This window comes from Mauremys reevesii, linkage group 23 (genome assembly GCF_016161935.1).
Source record: "Mauremys reevesii isolate NIE-2019 linkage group 23, ASM1616193v1, whole genome shotgun sequence".
Classification (NCBI taxonomy): Eukaryota; Metazoa; Chordata; order Testudines; family Geoemydidae; genus Mauremys; species Mauremys reevesii.
The window spans coordinates 877,967-896,537 of record NC_052645.1 but is presented as its reverse complement, the minus strand read 5'-3'; the positions used below and the strand labels follow the sequence as shown (position 1 = coordinate 896,537).

Here is an 18,571-nt window from a genome sequence, read left to right as displayed (position 1 = left end):
TCACTGCCACTGGACAGTTACCAAGGAGAATGGACCTTTCCAGGAGACCAATAGACATGGCCGTGGTGACAGAGGGGGCTGGCTCCCAGGGTCTGACCCGGGCTGAGACTGGTTCTGACCTAGAGGGGTCTATCCAGCAGGGGGCAGCGTGACCCACACACAAACCCACCAGAAGCGCCTTTCTTAGCGGGTCTCCCAGGCCATCCCCCACCCTGCCCCGGGTTGGGTAACAAAGGGGCAGTATGGGACTCTGGGCTGTGTCACAACCGGCCCCAGCCCCTCGCTCCCACACGCTGGTGAGTTGGGTAACTGCCGAGGGATTGCACAAGAGAGTCAGAGCCAGGGAGAGAACCCAGGAGTCCTGGCTCTCCCCCTGACACACTCTAACCACTGGACCCCACGCCCCTCCCAGGGCTGGAGATAGAACCCAGGAATTCTGACCACCAAACCCGCCCCCCCCCCGCTCTGACCACTAGACTCCACACTCCCCTTTTAGATTTTAGTCTCGCTGCCTCTTCTATCCACCCACCCCACCTGTCCATCCCTTTGCTGTAGGTTTCTGGGGTGTCACCCCTGCTCTGCGCTCCCCCAGTGCAGCCCAAGGCTTTTCCTCCCCCCAGCCACATATCCTCTCCCCCCTCGTGCTGGATTGTCTGGCACAGGCTCCTTCAAGGGTTTGCATTTCTTGGTAGTTTTCACCTCATCACCACTTTCTGCCCAGCTCCCTCCTGCTGTGCAAGATGGTTTGGGGGTGTTAGCCAAAAGGGCTCGTTTCCCCCTGGAGCTTACCTAATTACACCAAGGAGGCACGGAGACAGGAAGACGAGTACCACACCCTTTATTGATCGGTCAGCTGAGCGGGTGTTCCTCTCGGCTAGTGCCAGAGAAAGAGACACACCTTACATGGCCAGATGGGCCTACCTTTATACCCCGAAACAAACAACTTAGCCTACGTTTGTCTACGTCATTTGGTTGACCTATAGACCCTGTACATGTATCTATTAGGGGATAATTGGATACGCAGGATACATATATCATTTTGTGGGGGCTACAAGATACATCTGTTGAGGATACATTTGTCATTCAGAAGGGGACACAAGATACATCCGTTGACCCTTTGTACTAGATACTTTGGATGCATACATGTGAACGCAGCTGCATACACTTGGGGAGCCAAACAAAACTGATAAGCGAAATAGCTGACTTAGGTAGATACACAGCTTTCAGTCTAATGAGTTCTGTAAGCTTTCCAACACAGTTTGGACAAGCATAACATAACTTTGGTTTACTCAGGCCTAATACGGAAAGGCTTCATTAGCACTATGATTTTCCAACAGTCCCAGGGTGTGAAAGCAGAATTAGGGGGCAGGGAAAGAAGGACTGTTTGGAAAGGTGGGTTTTTTGCGAGGGGGGAGGGTGATCCAGGGGGAGTCAGAAGAAGTTGGGCAGCAGAGGCTCAGAGAAATTGCGGGGAACCCCCTTGGTGTCCCAGTGTTGGCCAGGGTTTGTACAGCACCTAGCGCAATATGGGGTCCCGATCTCAGTCATGGTCTGTGAAGCACCTGGGAGCCCTGATGTCTGTTTCCTGATCACAGGCACTGGGAATGGAGAGAGGGAAACCTCAGCACCTGAAGGGTTAATCCATCCCTGTGTGCAACCCCCACTGGGTGGCGCTGCTGCTCTTCTGAGGGGTTGTTTTAACAGACAAACATCCCAATCCCAGTCCCATAGGGTCTAGTGGTCAGGATTCCTGGTTTTCACCAAAACAGCCTGGGTTTAATTCCCAGTGTGGGAATAATGCAGAGTTTTTGCTCAGAGGGGAGGAAGGGAATGGAGAGGGATCCTGGAAACAGGGCATTAGACAGTCTTGGGAGGGGATCCCAGAAGTGGGAGTGGGGAGCAGAGTTCTGAGGGGAGATGAGGGAAGGATCCCAGCAGTGTGGGAAGTGGGCAGCATGGAGAGTCCAGGCCTGGTATGCGGAGTGGGAAGAGGGAATGTGTCCCTCTAAACTCACCAAGGGCAGACTCGGCAGGACTGGAAGAATTACGTGTTTGTTGGTAAATGTCAATTTCTGTGGAAACACACAACCCAATGGCAAAATATTTCCATCAATAATAATCAAAATTTACAGATGGGCAAAGTAAGAAACATGCTGCTTGAGAACTTATCCTGTTCTAATCCTATAGGGGTCCCTTCTGCCTTAGGCACCACCATGTGGGCGTTTCATTTCCCTCCCCATTTTCACACAGAGACACAATTTCCTTTGCATGGATCCATGAACAGCAAAACCTCCCTGTGTCTCTTGTCTGAGCCAGGGCATTCGATTCCATTGAAACCTTCTCTCCTGCAATGGCAATGGTCAGACAGAGGGGATGCGTCCACCTTCCTCACCCAGCAGTGAGATATTCCCTCTCCTCTTCATGCTGCTGTTGTTATTCCATGAGTCATCAAGGATGGAATGAAAAGCTGAGTTTACTCCAGGATGAGGAAAGAAAGGAGCCACCAACTCCCTGAAAAATCTCAGTGCCCAGAGAAAACTTGCCCTGCTATTGGACTCTCAGAGGTGCTGGCAATACGACGGGAAAAGCGACTGTCTGAATTGCCAAGGCAGGGAATGAACAATCTACAGCAGCATCATTAACCACAAACACACTCTAGCCATGCTCCAGCCAGTAGGGAAATGGGCAGGAATTCTTGCTGTTCAGCCATGGCCACACGTACAGAGCTGCACAGCAGTGAGTGTGCTGGGGAAGCTGGTCTAAGCAATTGGAAATGACCCTTCAGTGAGAACAGAGCCATAGTGTAGAAAGGCCCCTGTGTTAAGTGGTGGTGACTGAGGGCTTAGGGAGCTGGGCTGACACCATAGGGGTTTTTCTGTGGAGGTTTGATTCTTGCCAGCTAGGCAAGGCTGATGTGTGGTTTCTTCATGGCTGTATTTTCAGTGATGCAGGTTTCTCTATCCCATTGTTCCATAATTATAATCAGCCAATCAGAACCTCTCCATAGACCCCTTACACGACAACCTTTCTACCATATTGGCTGCAAATATAGAACAGTGGTCGCAACGGTGATCTATACAGTTACAGATTATGTCAATAACGTCACAGGAGGTGACACAGCATCAGTGAGACTGACACTGGAATACTGCCTCCAGTTCTGGTGTCCTCATTTGAAAAAGATGTTGTGAAATTGGAGCTGGGGCAGCAAAGAGCCACCAAATGTTCTGAGGGCTGGAGAAAAATGCCTTCTAGTGAGCTATTGAAAGAGCTCAACCTGTTTAGCTTAGCAAAAGAAGATTGGCAGGTGACTTCAATGAAGTGTTGAAGGGCCTTAATGGAGAGAAAAGATTGAGTATTAAAGGGCTCTTTAATCCAGCGGAAAAAGGCCTAACAAGACCCAATGGCTGGAAGGTGAAAAGAGACAAATTCATATTACAACTAAGGCACAAATATTCAACAGCGAGGATGATTCACCACAGGAACAAGCTACCAAGGAAAGTGGTGGATTCTCCATCTCCTGATGTCATTTTATGAAGGCTAGATGCCTTTCTGGAATGTGTTTGCCCCAAAAGTAGCTCTTGTGTCATACAGGAGGCCTGTGATATGCAGGGGAGCAGATTAGATGCTCTAATGGTCTCTTATGGCCATAAAGGCGACTAATTTCTAAAATATTGAGTGTAGCATTGGGAGCAGCGTCTGATGTTTTCCTGTCTAGCCGGCTTGCTTCCTAGAACGAACGCTCCTTGAGTGGGGTGACCACAGGGAGTAGCTCAAACCTCCAAAGTGCCTGGCCAGGGGCAGGACATTAGCACAGCAAGGGAGGGGTGTGGCAGTGACATCACAAAGGCCTTTTGCAGGACCTCAGACTATAGGTCAAAGGTGGTGGGGAGGTGGTGACCTCACAGAGAGATGCTGACATCAGCCAGGCAGGACAGGGCGAGGGGCCAGGGAAACCTCAGAGACCCTGTGGCTTTGCTTCAGCAAGTCTCCTTCTCCAGGTCTCTCTTTGAGGACTGAGAGAGTATTCGGGTTCACGGACATGAGCGCCAGGAGGAACCTGTTTTGAGTTTTCTCCTTCCCTTTTCCTGATTTTACTAGAAAACAGCCGTCCCTGTTTAGAAGGTAAGAGCCTCCTCGAGGTTTGAAACCTGTTCAGTCTGATCCATCTGGTGACCGTTGAATTCTAGGCATGGAAACCACGAACTTAAGGAGGCAGAATTTTATTCTGCACCTGGGATTTTGTCCCTTAGAATCACTGGGGACATTAGGGTTTGTCCTTTTTCTTTCACCTTTTCCTCCATCCATCCGTTCCTCCTTTCTCTTTGTCTCTTGCTTCTTTTGTCCTTTCACCTGTTCCCCTCCCAACACCAGGAGGGTGTGTGTGTGTGTGTGTGTGTGTGTGTGTGTGTGTTGCTGGGGAGCAGTGTGGTTTTTCCCCATGTAGCCAGCACCAGACCTGGCACCACCCCCGGCTCTGCCCCCTTCCTGCCACTGCGATCCCATCTCACCTCCTGACCCTGGCTGGGCGCCCCTGGCCCCTCATAGCAGGGGGCTGTGCAGGAGGGTGCAGGGGGGTCTCCTTGCAACCATGAGTGGGTGTCTGGTGGGTGCTGTCACTTCTGCCAGAGACCCCCAAGAAACTCACTAGTTTCCTCCGCATGCGAGGAGGGGCTCCTACTTTCTGACTTGGGGGGGGAGGAGATTCTGTGATGTCAGAGCCCATGGGGGGAGGGGTTCAAATCACGAGTCTGGAGTGGCAGGGCAACCCCCCCCCCAGTCAAATTCTGGTAGGGGACTGGGCTGGGATCTGTAGGGAGGGAGACACAGGAAAAATCAGCCGCCACTATGGAACCCAGGACTCCTGGCTCCCAGTCCCCTGCTCTCACCTCTAGACCCCCCTCCACTCCCAGAGCCAGGGATAGAACCCAGAGCTCCTGGCACCCAGCCCCCTCCCTGCTCTGACCACTAGACTCCACTCCCCTTTTAGGCTCACTGCCTCTTCTATCCACCCAGCCCACCTGTCCATCCCTTTGCTGCAGGTTTCTGGGGTGTCACCCCTGCTCTGCGCTCCCCCAGTGCAGCCACAGGCCTTTCCTCCCCCCAACCACACATCCTCTCCCCCGTCGTGCTGGATCATCTGCTTGGCCCCCCGCCCCTCTCGGGGTGCGCTGTGCGGCGTGGCTGGGGATTGTGCAATGGCCCAGCACCAGGCAACACAGAACGGACACCACAGGCACTGCCCTGCCCCACCGCACTGGAGCTGCCTTCCAGGTGCATCGGAGCCCAGCGCCCTGCACCTGTGCCCTCCTGCCCCACAAGGGGTGAGCTGCAGCCCCACCATGCTCTGCAGAGGGGAGAAGGGTCAAGCCAACCAGCCCATTTAGGATGGGGGAATCAACACCCTTTTTTCTGCACATCCACTGACCATCAGCAGGATTCCTCCTCCCTCCTGTGCCTCAGTGTGACTAAATCTCCACACCTAGACAGCTGGTCCATCCGCTGCACCTCAATCCCCCATGCCTGAGCCTCCCTGCCAAAGCCCTGCACCTGGCTCCAGAGAATTAAGTCTCACGTCTCGCTGGGAACTCAACTTCTTGTGCCCAGAGTGTCTCGGCCCCCTCAGCAGATGACCTGAGAAACACAGTGTCGCCTTTTCCAAAGAAGAGCTTAGACCCCCTCATCATGTGGCCTAAAGGATGAGGCATCTCCCTGTGGATCGGATGATTCAGGATTTGAGTCCCCTCGTGGTTGTGCTCACTTTGTGCTGCAAGTCCTGCTCCCTTCAGGGCTGGAACCTCTTCTTGGCCGCTCAGGCCAATGCTCCGGCTTCAGCTCGAGCCCTGGGAAGGAGTTGGGGGTTGGGTGTTACAAAGGCTGGGGCATGAGCCCCAGGTGCTTCCAGTCTTGCCTTTGCCCTTCCTGACTTGCCAAAGAAAATGGGCGGCTGCCCGGGCTAGTGTGTGGAGCAGTTTCCCTCTTCCAAGTGTGCACCTGTCCCTGTGCTGGAGGGTACTTGCTACATAGCGTCTTCAGAGCCTGGGTGTTTCTCTGCTTCTCGCCAGCTGGGGAAAAGCCTCTTGGGGTAAAATCTCCTGCCCCACGGCCAAAGTGAGCACCTGGAGTGGGAACAGTAAGAGGCCACACCAGGGGGGCTGGCCCTGCTTTCCTACCATCTTCTGATGCTGGCCACAGAGTATCAGCAGCCGCCCCACATGCTGGGTGGCTGTTGGCCTTCACTGGGGATTCAGCACGCCAGGGAGCAGGCTAGCCCAGTGTCTTTCTGGCTGTCTGCTGACCACGCATAGGCATGGTTCTCCCCTCCTCTTGCCCTGCGGCTTATAAGCCTTCCCTTGGAGCTGTCAGCACCAGCTGCTTCTGCTCTAAAGGTGCCCAGAGGAGGAGAGGTGCTGGGCTCCAGCCTGGGACTCTTCCCCCTCCTAACTATGAAGCCTGGCCCTGGCACTGCTTTCTTCAAGTGCCAGGCAGGCAAGAGGAACAGCACAGTGGCAAGTGCCAAACTTGTGAGCATCAGGTGAAGCTGTGAGAATCCCAACCCTCAGGTGTCAGTAGCCAGTTCTAGAGCCCTGACCCACTGCAGCCGTCCCACCCAGAGCCTGGTTCTAGGAGGTGAGAGTCACCCAACAGGAGGGGAAAGACTGGTTCCTGCACAGCTGGAGACAGGGGAGTTGAGCACTGTGAACTCCAGGGCTTTACCACAAGCCAACACAAGGTCCCACTGAGATTTGAACTCAGATTGCAGGAGTCAGAGTCCTGAGTGCTGCCCGTTACACCATGGGACCAGCTTGTGCTGTTTTCTCTGCACATTGGTGACTCTCACAGGGCTGGCTCGAGTAAGGGACTGTTGGCCCCTTACTAAAACTTAGTGGGGTTTTTGGTTGGCTAGTTCCCAGCACCAATAGAAGGGGGAAGGGCCAATGGGAAATCAGGCCCCTGAGACTGACAGTCCCCTGGGCAATGGGGAGAGGCCAAAGCTCCAAGTTAGCTGCACTGACAGGCCAGGCAGTGTAATGAGGGAGTCACCAGGCCAGGGGTCCCATCCTCCGTGGGAGCTGGAACTGCCTGGGCCAGAGTGGGGCAGAGCTAAGGAGAGAGCAGGAGCCTGAGAAGAGCCGGGGAGCAGAGCTGGGCAGGTGTAGTGCCAGAAACTGCTCCCTGTAGGACTTTGCTACCTGCAGCAGTTACTGAGCCCTGAGGTGGTTCTTATTTGCTGACTTGTCCTAATTGGCTAAAACTTGATAGTGGTGGGCGATGGAAGCATAAAGGCTTCATCCTCCAAACGCCCCTGCCTGGTGTCCATCTGTATCTATTACCTCTTAACACAGGATTGTAAACAATAGAGTGAGGTCATTTAAACATCATTTATTTTGCAGCTTCATTTACTATGCTAACAATGTAGCATCCTGACACTGATACTTCTGCCCATGTGACCTGTGGGTTGGATTCATTTTAGTGGGACGTGGGACATGTGGAGGATAATTTAAACTCTTAATTTCCTTATGGTTTCCCTGCAATATACTTCTCTGCTGGTGCGATTTCTGACCATTGCACGTCTATTGTATTTATTACAATAGCACAAGTAAGTCACACAAGTGACATAGTCTAGGGGCTTGGCTACACTTGCAAGTTAGAGCCCATTAAAGCAGCCCCGGGAGCCCTAACTCCTGAGGTGTCCACACTGGCAAGGCACATGGAGCACCTGGGCTCTGCAGCTGGAGCACTCCTGGTAATCCACCTCCATGAGAAGCATAAAGCTCGCTGAGCCCTGCTGAAATACCCGGGCATCAGTGTGGATGATGTGTTGCATCACTGCACTATGTTTGGCCTCAGGAAATGTCCCATAATCCCCTGAAGTTAAGTGCCCACTCTGGTCATTGTTTTGAAATCGGCTGCAGGCATGCGGATATCCCCTTTCAAAGCTCCGTTTCTGACAGCCGGCTGCTTATCTGCTCTGGGACAAAGCAACCATTAGTGTGGAATGCTGCTGCTGTTGTGAGTGTATGTGTGAGAGAGGGGGGTCTGCTGCTGTCTGAACACACAAGACAGCATGCTGACACACTCTCAGCCCCCCAAACACACTGTCACTCCTCCCACGTACACACAACACACTCCCTGTCACATTCCACCCTCACCCCCCATTTGAAAAGCACGTTGCAGCCACTTGCACACTGGGATAGCTACCACAGTGCACTGCTCTCTGTGGCATTGCCAGAGCTGCTAATGTGGCCACTCCAGTGCGCTTGCAGCTGTCAGTGTGAACACACGGCAGCGGTTTCCCTGCTGTGGTTTAACTCCCAGAGCTCTACCTCTGCAAGTGTAGCCAAGCCCTAAATTTCCCAAACCAACCGAACTCAGTAACTGCCCTCCACCACCACATGCAGGGAGTAGGGGCACCATGGAGCACACACCACACTTACTGGCTCAGCCTTGTGCATGCTGGGGTGGCCACTTCCCAATATTCCATAACATAGTTAAGGAAAATATTTCTCAATGAATTCTCAGTAAAAGATCAGAATCAGCCAGTGTCCGCATCAGTCTACGAGCATTGGTATTTTCTTGAAATTTGTCAGACCAACCTAACTAACACCTAACACACATTTGAACCTCTTTTCACACTGTTGCTCATTCTCAGGTTCTGCTTTGTCTCTAGACAGATCCAGTCTCTTTCAGAACGGCCTTGCTCTTTCTTTCTGTTTCGCTCATGGATGTTTTGGAGTTAACACTCCCCTTCCCTCTATTCTCAGCCAAACACTAGTATTAACTGTTTGCTGCTGATGGGTTTAGAAAGCATTTGTGGAGTGGAAGATGCCATTTCTGGGGGCTTGTTCCCAAGCTGCAGTACTTTGTGTTCCAACATCTCCCAGCTTCCTTGGTGAAAATAAGACCAAGATTTCTTTGCAGTATACAAGAAGAAAGGAATTTTTCACTCTAGATGGGAATTGAACCCACAATTTCTGGCTTACGAAGCCAATGCCTTATCCATTAGGCCACCGGGTCCCTGAAGTCCAGTAGAAAGAAGGATGGAAATTACCTCTCTTAATTGCACATTCACTCAGAAGCCAAATACCCATTTAATGGCCTTACAGAAACGTCTGCATCCCCTGGCAGCGAGGCAGCTGGGCAGGTCGCTGACAGAGCTGAGCACCACCTTTCTGCCAGCCACCTTTAGAGAAGAACCCCACCCTAGAGTCACCCCTCCCTCCTTCAGCACCTCCACGGCTGTGGCTCTGAGTGGCAGTAGGATGATTAGGGGTGAATCCGGGGCTGGAAGGGGGGTAAGGTCGGCCTGTAAGGAGGAACCAGGTGGGGCAGACCCAGGGGGAGGCTGTGGGCTGCTGGTCGGTTGTTGGGATCCGAGCTCTAGATCAAAGCTGCACAGTGACCTGACCCCAGGGTTATAAGGCCGACATAGTGACCCCCTTACTGGCCTTGGTGACCCTCAAACCCTTGTTACTAAGGGCATTGAGGAGTCTCTGTCCCTTAATAACTTCTGGGAGCTCCCAGCAGGCTGCGGGCGTCAGCCGCCTCCTGCCTCACAGGTTAGACTCTTGGCGCTGTGCCAGCCGCCCCCTCGCTTGCAGGCCCAGTGTAAGAAGCAGGAGGCCCGGTGCTGGCAGAAGAGGGTTTTGATTAATCGAGCTCTGTGTGATGGGCACAGGACGCTTCCACTCAGTAGCACAGCTGGGGGGGAACAAGGGGAGCAGCTAAGGGCGTCGGGTGCCTCTGGTGGGGGTGTGGAGCAGCCGTTCGTTTTCCTGTTCGCACTCCTCTGCGGTGTGAAAATCGGGGAGGGGAGGCAGAAGCCCCACTTCCCTCCCGAACTGACGCCCAGTGGGGGAAGCCAGGACAACAGGGTGGGGTGGCAAGTGGTGGCCAGACTCTCTCCGCCAGGGTCTAGTCTAGCTCAGGGTCGAGGTCAACTTCCTCCCCGCGCCACTGGCCTCCAGTCCCCTTCCCCCACCAGGTCAACCCGGGCACTAGGGCAGGAACGGGGTGAGGCAGCAAGTCAAGCTGAGCAAGGCAGGCAAAAGCGAGTCTTGTCTTCATGGGCACCTCCCAATGACGTCCTTTTTGTGTGCAACTGCTGCAAAAACATCCCGGGCAGAGAAGCAACAGGCCAAAACACTGGCGTACAGTTGCCAAAGTAGCTCAGTTGGGAGAGTGTTAGACTGAAGATCTAAAGGTCCCTGGTTCAATCCCAGGCTTTGGCAGGTGCTTTCATCCTCTTTGTGCAGGGGCAGCTTGTTTTCTAGAAGCCCAGTGGTGCCTGCACCCAAGGTGAGTCCCTGAGCTTGGGCTCTGCAGTAGGAAAAGATATTGTGGGCTTCTGCCCCTAATGGGCTGGCCTGACATTTAACAATGAGGGACAGGAGCTGTCTCTCCTAAGTGAGTTACTGGTGGACCCAATATGGCAGGAAGGGGGTGCTGGGCAGTGACAGGCAGGTAGAGAGGATGAAAACTCTTCTGTGCAGCTGAGGGAGGGCAGTGCCAGGGAAGGGGCATGTGTGAAAGTGGCCATGTGGAAGGGAGTTGGGGGCCCAGGAGGAGGCACTTGATGTTCAGTGACTTGGAGCAGCTGGGCTTGGCCATGGTGGGTGTTCAGGAAATGCACATTAACAACTCTAGGGTAGCTTGATGGGCAGAGGGTGATTGGTGGAAGGGCCCATCTCTCTGGTCCTCCAGGCCAGGGAAGAATGATGGGGTTGGAGTCTTGTTCTTCACATTCATGGTGCGAGTACAGAAGGTGGTGGAGCTCGGACCAGGGAGGGCATTATTGGTGGCTTTGTGCTCCATGGCACTGGTTACTGCTATATTAGTGTGTATGGTCCCCAATTAAGGCATGAAAGGGAAGTTCTATGAAGGAACTGGCTCCCTTCTTCTAGACTGCACGGTGTTTGGTGTCGGGGGGGATTTCAATTGTTGCACCGGCCTGAGGACTGCTGGTCCTGTTTTCCCAACCGTCAGACGAAACTCTTCTACGATGAGCACTACCTGGTGCAGGTCTATAGCGAGGTCGGCTTAGAGAACGTGTTTCTGCACAGTGAACCAGTGGAGGGTGGGCAGTAACCTCCTATTCCTCTGACCCGAGCTCACACCAGCCGCAGAGGGGATACACCTTTCTGCGGGGACAGGCCAGGAGTCGCACTGACCGGATTTACGTGAAGGAGAGCACGTCGACAGCCCAGTGCAGGGTGGTGCCAATGGACTGTGCGGATCACGCAGCTCTCACCGTGTGCTCAATGTGGGCAATTCCCTGACCCAGGGCAGAGGATATTGGAAGCTGAACATCCAGAGCTTGCAAGATAAAGGAGCAGGGGGGTGAGGCCTGGAGGTGTTGGCAGAACGGGAAAGCATCAGAGGGTTCTGTGGTTACCAGGGGGATTGGTGGGAGTCAGTGAGGGAGGAGTTGGCGGCTTTGTTCCGGTGGCTGGGGAAACACCACAACATTAAAGAAACCAACAGTGCAAAGTCCTGCAGTGTCATCTGTGGGATTTCCACAAGAGCATCCAGGCAGGGGAGCCAGTCAGCCTGTGACTGTACGACCGGATCAAGCGACAGCTGCCCAAGTTCCAGGAGATGAGGCTGCAGTTGGCTGATATGAGCGGGAGCATCGAGTGAAGGGAGGAGCAGACTCCCCTGACATTTTTGCAGCCTGCAGGGAATGGAGACAAAGCAGGGGATGCAGGGACTCAGGGCAGGACCCACAGATCCGGTAGTGCAGGACCACAGTCGCTGGAGGAGGAGAGAGAGTCCCGCGAGAGGAAGCTGATGGTGGGAAGCAATAAGTGCAGAGTGCAAAGCAGCCAGCTGAGAGTCACAGGGGTCTAGAAAATGAAATAGCAGCAGGTCCCATGGTGTAATGGGCAGCACTCAGGACTTTGAATCCTGGAATCTGAGTTCAAATCTCAGTGGGACCTTGTGGTGATACGCTGCTTTGCTACAAAGTACTGGAGCCCCATGTGTTTCTCTCAGGGTGAACTGGACTGAGTATTCTTTCCCTCCTGCTGGATGACTGATGCCCACTGGAGATAGGTCGTTGGGCTGGTGGCTATAGGCTGGGGTCCTAGAACTTAACAGTCTGGCTAGAGATTCCTGTGGTTTGACCATATGGTTGTTTCTCGCTGCTTCACCTGATGTCCACAACTTTGGTCCCTGTACTTGCAGCTGCCACACTCTACCTCTTGCCCACATGGCATTTAAAGGAAGGAGGGCCAGGGCCAGGCTTCATAGTCAGGGCTAGGCAGGAGGGCAGCAGAGTCCCAGGCTGGAGCCCAACACACCTCTCCTGCTCTGGGCACCTGGGGTGTTGTTCCCCCCTGTTCAGGCACCCCTGGGGCCCTGCACTTCACACAGCTCTCCCTGAATTCAGCTGTTAGTGAGGGAGCCTCACTGCTAGCGCAGACTGAGCAGTTTGTTGCATGAGAGACACTGTCCCAAAGCAGGACTAATGCTTAGAGCTGGTTACCAGTGATTTCAGACCAGTTGGTCTGCAGCAAGACTCTCCATTGAGTCTTAACCAGCTCTGTTATTACACAGGGAAAAACAAAAGGGTCAAATGGTGCCTGGAAGCCTTAAGAAGAATCCACCCCACCAAGTACCAACACTTGTCGCTACCTGCTCTCAGCTCCACTGAGAATGTTTTGGGGTCACCCATCGCCTGTATCAACCTAGGGGTCTCAGAGAATCCTAATTAACAGGTGCTCCAGTGGCGTAATTGGTTAGCGCACAGTACTTACAGGGCAGTGCTGAGAGGAGCTATGCTGAGGTTGTGAGTTCAAACCTCACCTGGAGCACTGGTTTTCATTAGCCAAGTGGCTTCACCCCCTCATTTGGCCTGTGGAATGTAGAATTCCAGCCCTGGAGATCCTCAGGAGGGGGCTAATAAAAAATGCCCACTTCAATTATTACCTCCTCTCCAGGTCAGAATCTAACATCCTTTCTCCCCCACCAGCCCCTGTGCCAGGATCCCTCAAGCAGAGCCTGGAGTCCTGCCCCTGGCGTCTGTACTATTGACAAAGACTAAGTGACAGGGACAAAACACTCAAATCCCGCCTGGTGCGGGGAGCCAGGTTTGCTCTTCAAATTCTGTCGTTGGTACATTTCCAGGCCTGGGAATGTCCCACAACAGCATTTAATGGGAAGCTGCCTGCAGAACAGTTACACTGCACAGAGCTCCTGTGGAGGAGGGGTGGGAATTAGTAACATTTTGAGGATCGTTTGGGAAATGAGCCTTTGCTGACAAGGTTTGTCTCTGTTCATATTTCACCTTCAGGTGTTATGTTGAGGGATCTTTAGTATATTTTTGTGAAGTTAATGACTAGCTCCTCAACTTTATTTACTCAACTTAAAAATTGGTCATTTGATTTTTGCATCTCCCTGTGAAAATACAACTGACACGTGTGGCTTTCTACAGGGGGTCATGATGTTATAATTGGGGAATTCAGTCTCTGTACTTCTGGGGGGGGTGGGTTGCTTTTTTACAGCTGCCTCAGGGCCAGGCACACTGGGCTGTTAGCTGCACCCACGGTCCTTGCCAGGGGCCCCTGCTGAACCCTGGGCGGCTGCACTGCCATGCTGGGGTGACTCTGCAGGTGGAGAAGCTGCTGTGGAGCAATGTAGAGCAGGTGCAGGAAGGAGACGGGGTCACTATTCTCATTCTGAACTGCACCGTTTTCCAAATTTGGGACTAGATTCATAGATTCATAGACTTAAGGTCAGAAGGGACCATTATGATCATCTAGTCTGACCTCCTGCACAATGCAGGCCACAGAATCTCACCCACCCACTCCTGTAACAAACCCCTAACCTATGGCTGAGTTACTGAAGTCCTCAAATTGTGGCTTAAAGACCTCAAGGTGCAGGGAATCCTCCAGCAAGTGACCCGTGCCCCACGCTGCAGAGGAAAGTGAATGTCCGAGAACAATTCTAGGGGAAGGTGAATGCAGAGCAATGACACTGGAGATGCCCAGACCTCCAATAGGGGCAATGTGGAAATTAATAATGGGAAGATCATTTGTGAAATTAGTCATCACTGACAAGATTTGTCTCTGTTCCTATTTCACGCTATGGTGTTAGAGGAATCAGTACAGATTTTTACTATATTAATTAAACACTTAATTTTATTTAACCAAGCCAAAAACTTAGTATCACTTATTTTTTCTCTGTCCTAGCAAGAATGAATTGAATTTTGTGACTTTCTGGAAAGTGCAGCGAGATTAAATGTGGGAAATTCAGTCTCTGTGTTTGTGAGCTGATGTTTTCCTCTCACAGGTCAGTGCCTGCATTGAAATACCAAGAGGGATCTAAGGGCTGGTGTACGCTGGGCACTGAACTGGCAAAGCGACGTCTCCCAGGGTGTGACTCCCCACAAACCCATAGAGTTAAGGTGACCTAATCCCAGGTTAGTTAGTGCTAAAGAAAAGGAAGAATTGTCCTGTCCATGCAGCTATTAGAGGGATGGGAAAAACCCTCCAGTCACTGTTTACTCCAAAGTGCTATAGCAGTGCCACAGCAGCGTTTTAAGTGTAGACAGAGTGAAATTAGATTTATCTCCAGTTTGCACTGTGGATGCAATAATAACAACAACAGTGCAGCGCTTGCATAGTTGGCAGGATTCGAACCTGCGCAGGGAGACCCCAATGGATTTCTAGTCCATCGCCTTAACCACTGGGCCACAACTACTTGATATGCATCCATTTCACTGCACGATGATTTTGTTCTCACTGAATTGTCACTTCAAATTGTTTGCTCAGACCAGCTTCCCCAGCACACTCACGGCTGTGCATCAGTGTAAGTTTGTCCTTGGGTGAACAGCGAGAATTCCTGCCCATTTCCCTTCCGTCTGGAGCAGCATGAGAGTGTGTTTGTGTGAACGACATTGCTGTAGATTGTTGTTCATTCCCCACTCTGACAATTCAGACAGTCCCTTTCCTAGTCAAATCTCCAGCACATCGTTCCAATAGCAGGGGTCAGGATTTCTCTGGGGCACTGAAATTTTTCAGAGGGCTGGCGCGTGAACTCAGCATTGCATTCCACCCTTGATGTTTCATGGACTAACAACAGCAGCAGAAAGAAAGAACTGAGCCAATAGCTCCCTGACAGGGATGCAGGTGCCACGTCCCCTCTGTCTGACCATCGCCATTGCAGGAGAGAAGGGTTCACTGGAATCGAATGCCCTGGCTCAGACCAGAGACACAGGGAGGTTTTGCTGTTTATGGATCTGTGCAAAGGAAATTTTGTCTCTGTGTGAAACTGAGGTCAGAAATGAAACGTCCACATGGTGGCCCAATGCTCTATGGAATGTGGGTGAAGGACTCGGGCTGAGAAATTATTTAACAGGAGGTTGTTTCAATTTATTGCCCTGATTAAAATCTATGGCTAAAAGGCAGCAACTGTTGTTAGTACTTGTACCTGTGTAGGGACACCCCAGTGGGTGCAAGTCCATTGCCTTCACCAGGGGCAGTCAATTATTTTATCAAGGTACAAATTTCTTGGTCAAGGCCTAGGCTCCAGAGAAAACAATACACTGCTGAGAAGAAGAAGTACATAAAAGATTTTGCAGCCACCATGGGCATAACTATGATGTGTCGTGTTTCACTGTTTATACCTGGTGCCACCTCCTTTCCCTTTGGCCTTGTAGTTGACCAAGGGCAAAGCTGAACATCTCCTCAGATACCAGGGAGTGTTTATGTCCATTCCTGCGAGCTACACAGGGGTTTGATGTTGCTGCTTTCAGTCCTCTGGCTCTGCCGGGATAAGGAACGATTCAGGCTGTCACTGAACTGAAGGAGGAAGATCAGATTTTGACAGGGAGAGGGACGCCTCCTCTTAAAGGTGTTTGTCTGGCTGGCAGTCCTGGTTCCCAGGTCTCGCCCGTGGGGCTCCAGCAGTTTTGGACCAGGTCACTCCCTTGGCCCCACCTGCCGCTCCCAAGCGCTCCCCCCCAGGGGCCATATCAGTGCAGCGGAGCTGAGCAGCGTCTGCCTGCTCGCTCCAGTGGCTGCCGGCCCCTCCCCATGGCAGGGCAGGGTGGGGCTGTGCCTCCGCGCGCTGCCTCTGCCTGATCACCCCTGTGGCCAATGGGACACTGTGGGGGTGATGCCTGGGGGAAGCAGCACACGGAGGCCCCCCAGCCCACTCCGCCTTGGAGCCTCCGGTAAGTGCTGCATCCCTGACCCCCTTCCTGAGCCTGCACCCCCACCGCCTCCTCCGATACTCACTCCCACCCCCAAACACCCTCACAGAGCCTGCACCCCTCCTCCCACCCCAGCCCCCAAACTCCCTCCCAGACTCTGCACCCCTCCTGAATGCCAATCCCCAGCGCCAACCCAGGGCCTGCACCCTAGACCTCCTCCCCCCACCCAAACTCCCTCCCAGAGCCTTAGGCAGGTGGGGGGCAGAGTTTTGGGGGGCGGGTTCTGGGCGGTATGAGTGACATTATTGGCCCACTGGGAGGACTGGAGGACTGGCACCAGCCCTAAGGTAAATTGAGGTTGAGACCCTGCTTTAAGGGATTGGAGCAATGCTGGAGAGACTGACGGGCAGGGAGCTGGGGAGCTGTGTGTGCCCCAAGGAGAGTTGTTGTTGTGCTCTGGTGACACAGAGCGGGGGTGGGGAGTTTGTAAGCTGTGGTGTTTGTATAGAGATAAAGTTTACTAACCCCCAGGTTAAAAACTGTTCCTGCTCTGGGCTATACAGGACACTCTCTGGTGTGAGTGTAGGTCAGTGGGTGAATGTTTCCCTGCAGGGTAATAGGTTCCTACTTCCAAGCCAAATGATTCCCTTTAAAATCTTTTTCGAATGAAAATCGATTTCCAGACCCATCTCCAGTATGTTCAGGAGTTCGCTGAATGGGGGCGGGGGATTGAAATGAATTTAAACACTCAGCATTTTCCTGTGCAAATGAATAAAGACCTAGCAGAGCTGTCCAGCAGCTGAAATCAGTTCCAGTCCTTGGTGTCTCTAAGAGGGACACTCGGTAGCTGAGGCATGTGGGACACCTCTGTGGAGAGGACAGGTGAAAAAATGCTGGATTCAATGAAAGCTGAGACCATAGGAGGGGAAGGTGAACGGCAGCACCACACAGGGTCATAACACTCAGACACGGGGCTCCACTGTCACTGCCCCTGTGTTTTCCATTATTTATATCCCCTCCCCCGCACACAACACCTTCTCCCCTTGAGCCCAATCCAACCCTCCCCCTCTCCCCCACACACTCCACAGGACACAGCCTCTCGGTGACTCACCCCGATGGGGGCTTGTCTCTGCATCTCCCCAGCAGGGGAGCAGAGAGCCGAAAGGGCCACAGGAGACCAATGGAGCTAGGCAGGGATAGAAAAGACTTCCCCTCCCTTCCCAAGAGTCCCGTTAATCTCACCCATGGGATGTTCCAGCACCGGGTGGGCTCAAAGCACCAACCTTCCCCTGAGCAACGGAAGGGGGAACCAGCTCCATCACATGGAAGGAGACTCCCCACCTCTGCTGCTGCCATCCTGCAGCCTTTAATATGGATTTGTTTTAGCTAATGCGACCCCCACACTCCACTAATCCACCCATGAATTAAGGAGAAAAGACCCACAGTCAGGAAGCAAAGGTGCAATGGGTTAGTGCACAGGCTGTCTAATAGCAGTGTTGAGTGGAGTCATGCTGAGGTTGTGAATTCAAACCTCACCTGCAGCACTAGCTTCCTTTAAGCAAATGGCTTCTGCCAATCATTTTGCCCTGCAGAAAATACAATTGCAGCTCAGAAGACACCGAGGTTCCCTTGCTTTACAGAGAGCAGGGCAGATTCCACAGATCTACCAGGCTCTGCTCTCCACCAGCCGCCTGTGTCAGGATGGGTCAGGCAGAGCCCAGAGCACTGCCCCCGACTCCCCCTCAGTCTTTGCTCCCCAAACCACCTGTGTGCTCACCCTCTTCTCTGTGAGACTCAAACCCTGCCTGGCTTTCTGTATGTCGGTGTGGTTTTTGTCTGTTGTGTTGATGTGCATGTGGGTCCTGTGTAATTTTTGTGGATGCCTTGCATAGTTTTGTGTGTGTGTGTGTGTGTGTGTGTGTGTGTGTATGACTTTTGCATGCAGATTGTTTTTTGCTAAGTATTCTTTTGGTATGTGGTTTTTGTGCTTTCCTGTTGTGGGCTTTTGCTGTATTTTTGGTGTGGATTTGTTCTGTTTTGTATGGCTTTCCCTTATGTGTATATGGCTCTGTGTGCTGTGTGGGTTTGGGTTTTGTTTATGTCTGTGTGGGCCTGTGCAGTCTGTGATGTTCTCTTTCTCTCTAGTTGTCTCTCTGTTTGTATCTTCATGTGTAAATTCACTGGAAGTTTTCAAACTCTCCACAGCTTTGCCAATTTTCACCAGGAATTTTACTCATTAACAAATTCTCACTTGTTCCCTACCAGTTGGTGACCATTGCCCCAGGGGACTGTCAGTCTCAGGGTCCTGATTTCCCATTGACCCTTCCCCCTTCTATTGGGACTGGGAACTGGCCAACAAAAAAAACCCCACTCAGTTTTAGTAAAGGGCCAACAGTCCCCTTACATAAGCTGGCCCTG

General features: G+C 52.5%; 5 non-coding genes across 5 annotated transcripts; 3 read left to right on the top strand and 2 right to left on the bottom strand.

Annotated features, from left to right (window-relative positions):
- Nucleotides 1–6,728: 6,728 nt before the first annotated feature.
- On the bottom strand, nt 6,729–6,800 carry TRNAQ-CUG. Its single transcript has one exon. It is a non-coding gene; the product is annotated as a tRNA-Gln (tRNA).
- A 3,356-nt stretch (nt 6,801–10,156) lies between these two features.
- Nucleotides 10,157–10,229, top strand: TRNAF-GAA. Its single transcript has one exon. It is a non-coding gene; the product is annotated as a tRNA-Phe (tRNA).
- Nucleotides 10,230–11,864: 1,635 nt separating this feature from the next.
- Nucleotides 11,865–11,936, top strand: TRNAQ-UUG. The gene has a single exon. It is a non-coding gene; the product is annotated as a tRNA-Gln (tRNA).
- Nucleotides 11,937–12,718: 782 nt separating this feature from the next.
- On the top strand, nt 12,719–12,812 carry TRNAV-UAC. Its single transcript has 2 exons — nt 12,719–12,756; nt 12,777–12,812. It is a non-coding gene; the product is annotated as a tRNA-Val (tRNA).
- Nucleotides 12,813–14,618: 1,806 nt separating this feature from the next.
- TRNAS-AGA lies at nt 14,619–14,700 on the bottom strand. Its single transcript has one exon. It is a non-coding gene; the product is annotated as a tRNA-Ser (tRNA).
- Nucleotides 14,701–18,571: the final 3,871 nt, after the last annotated feature.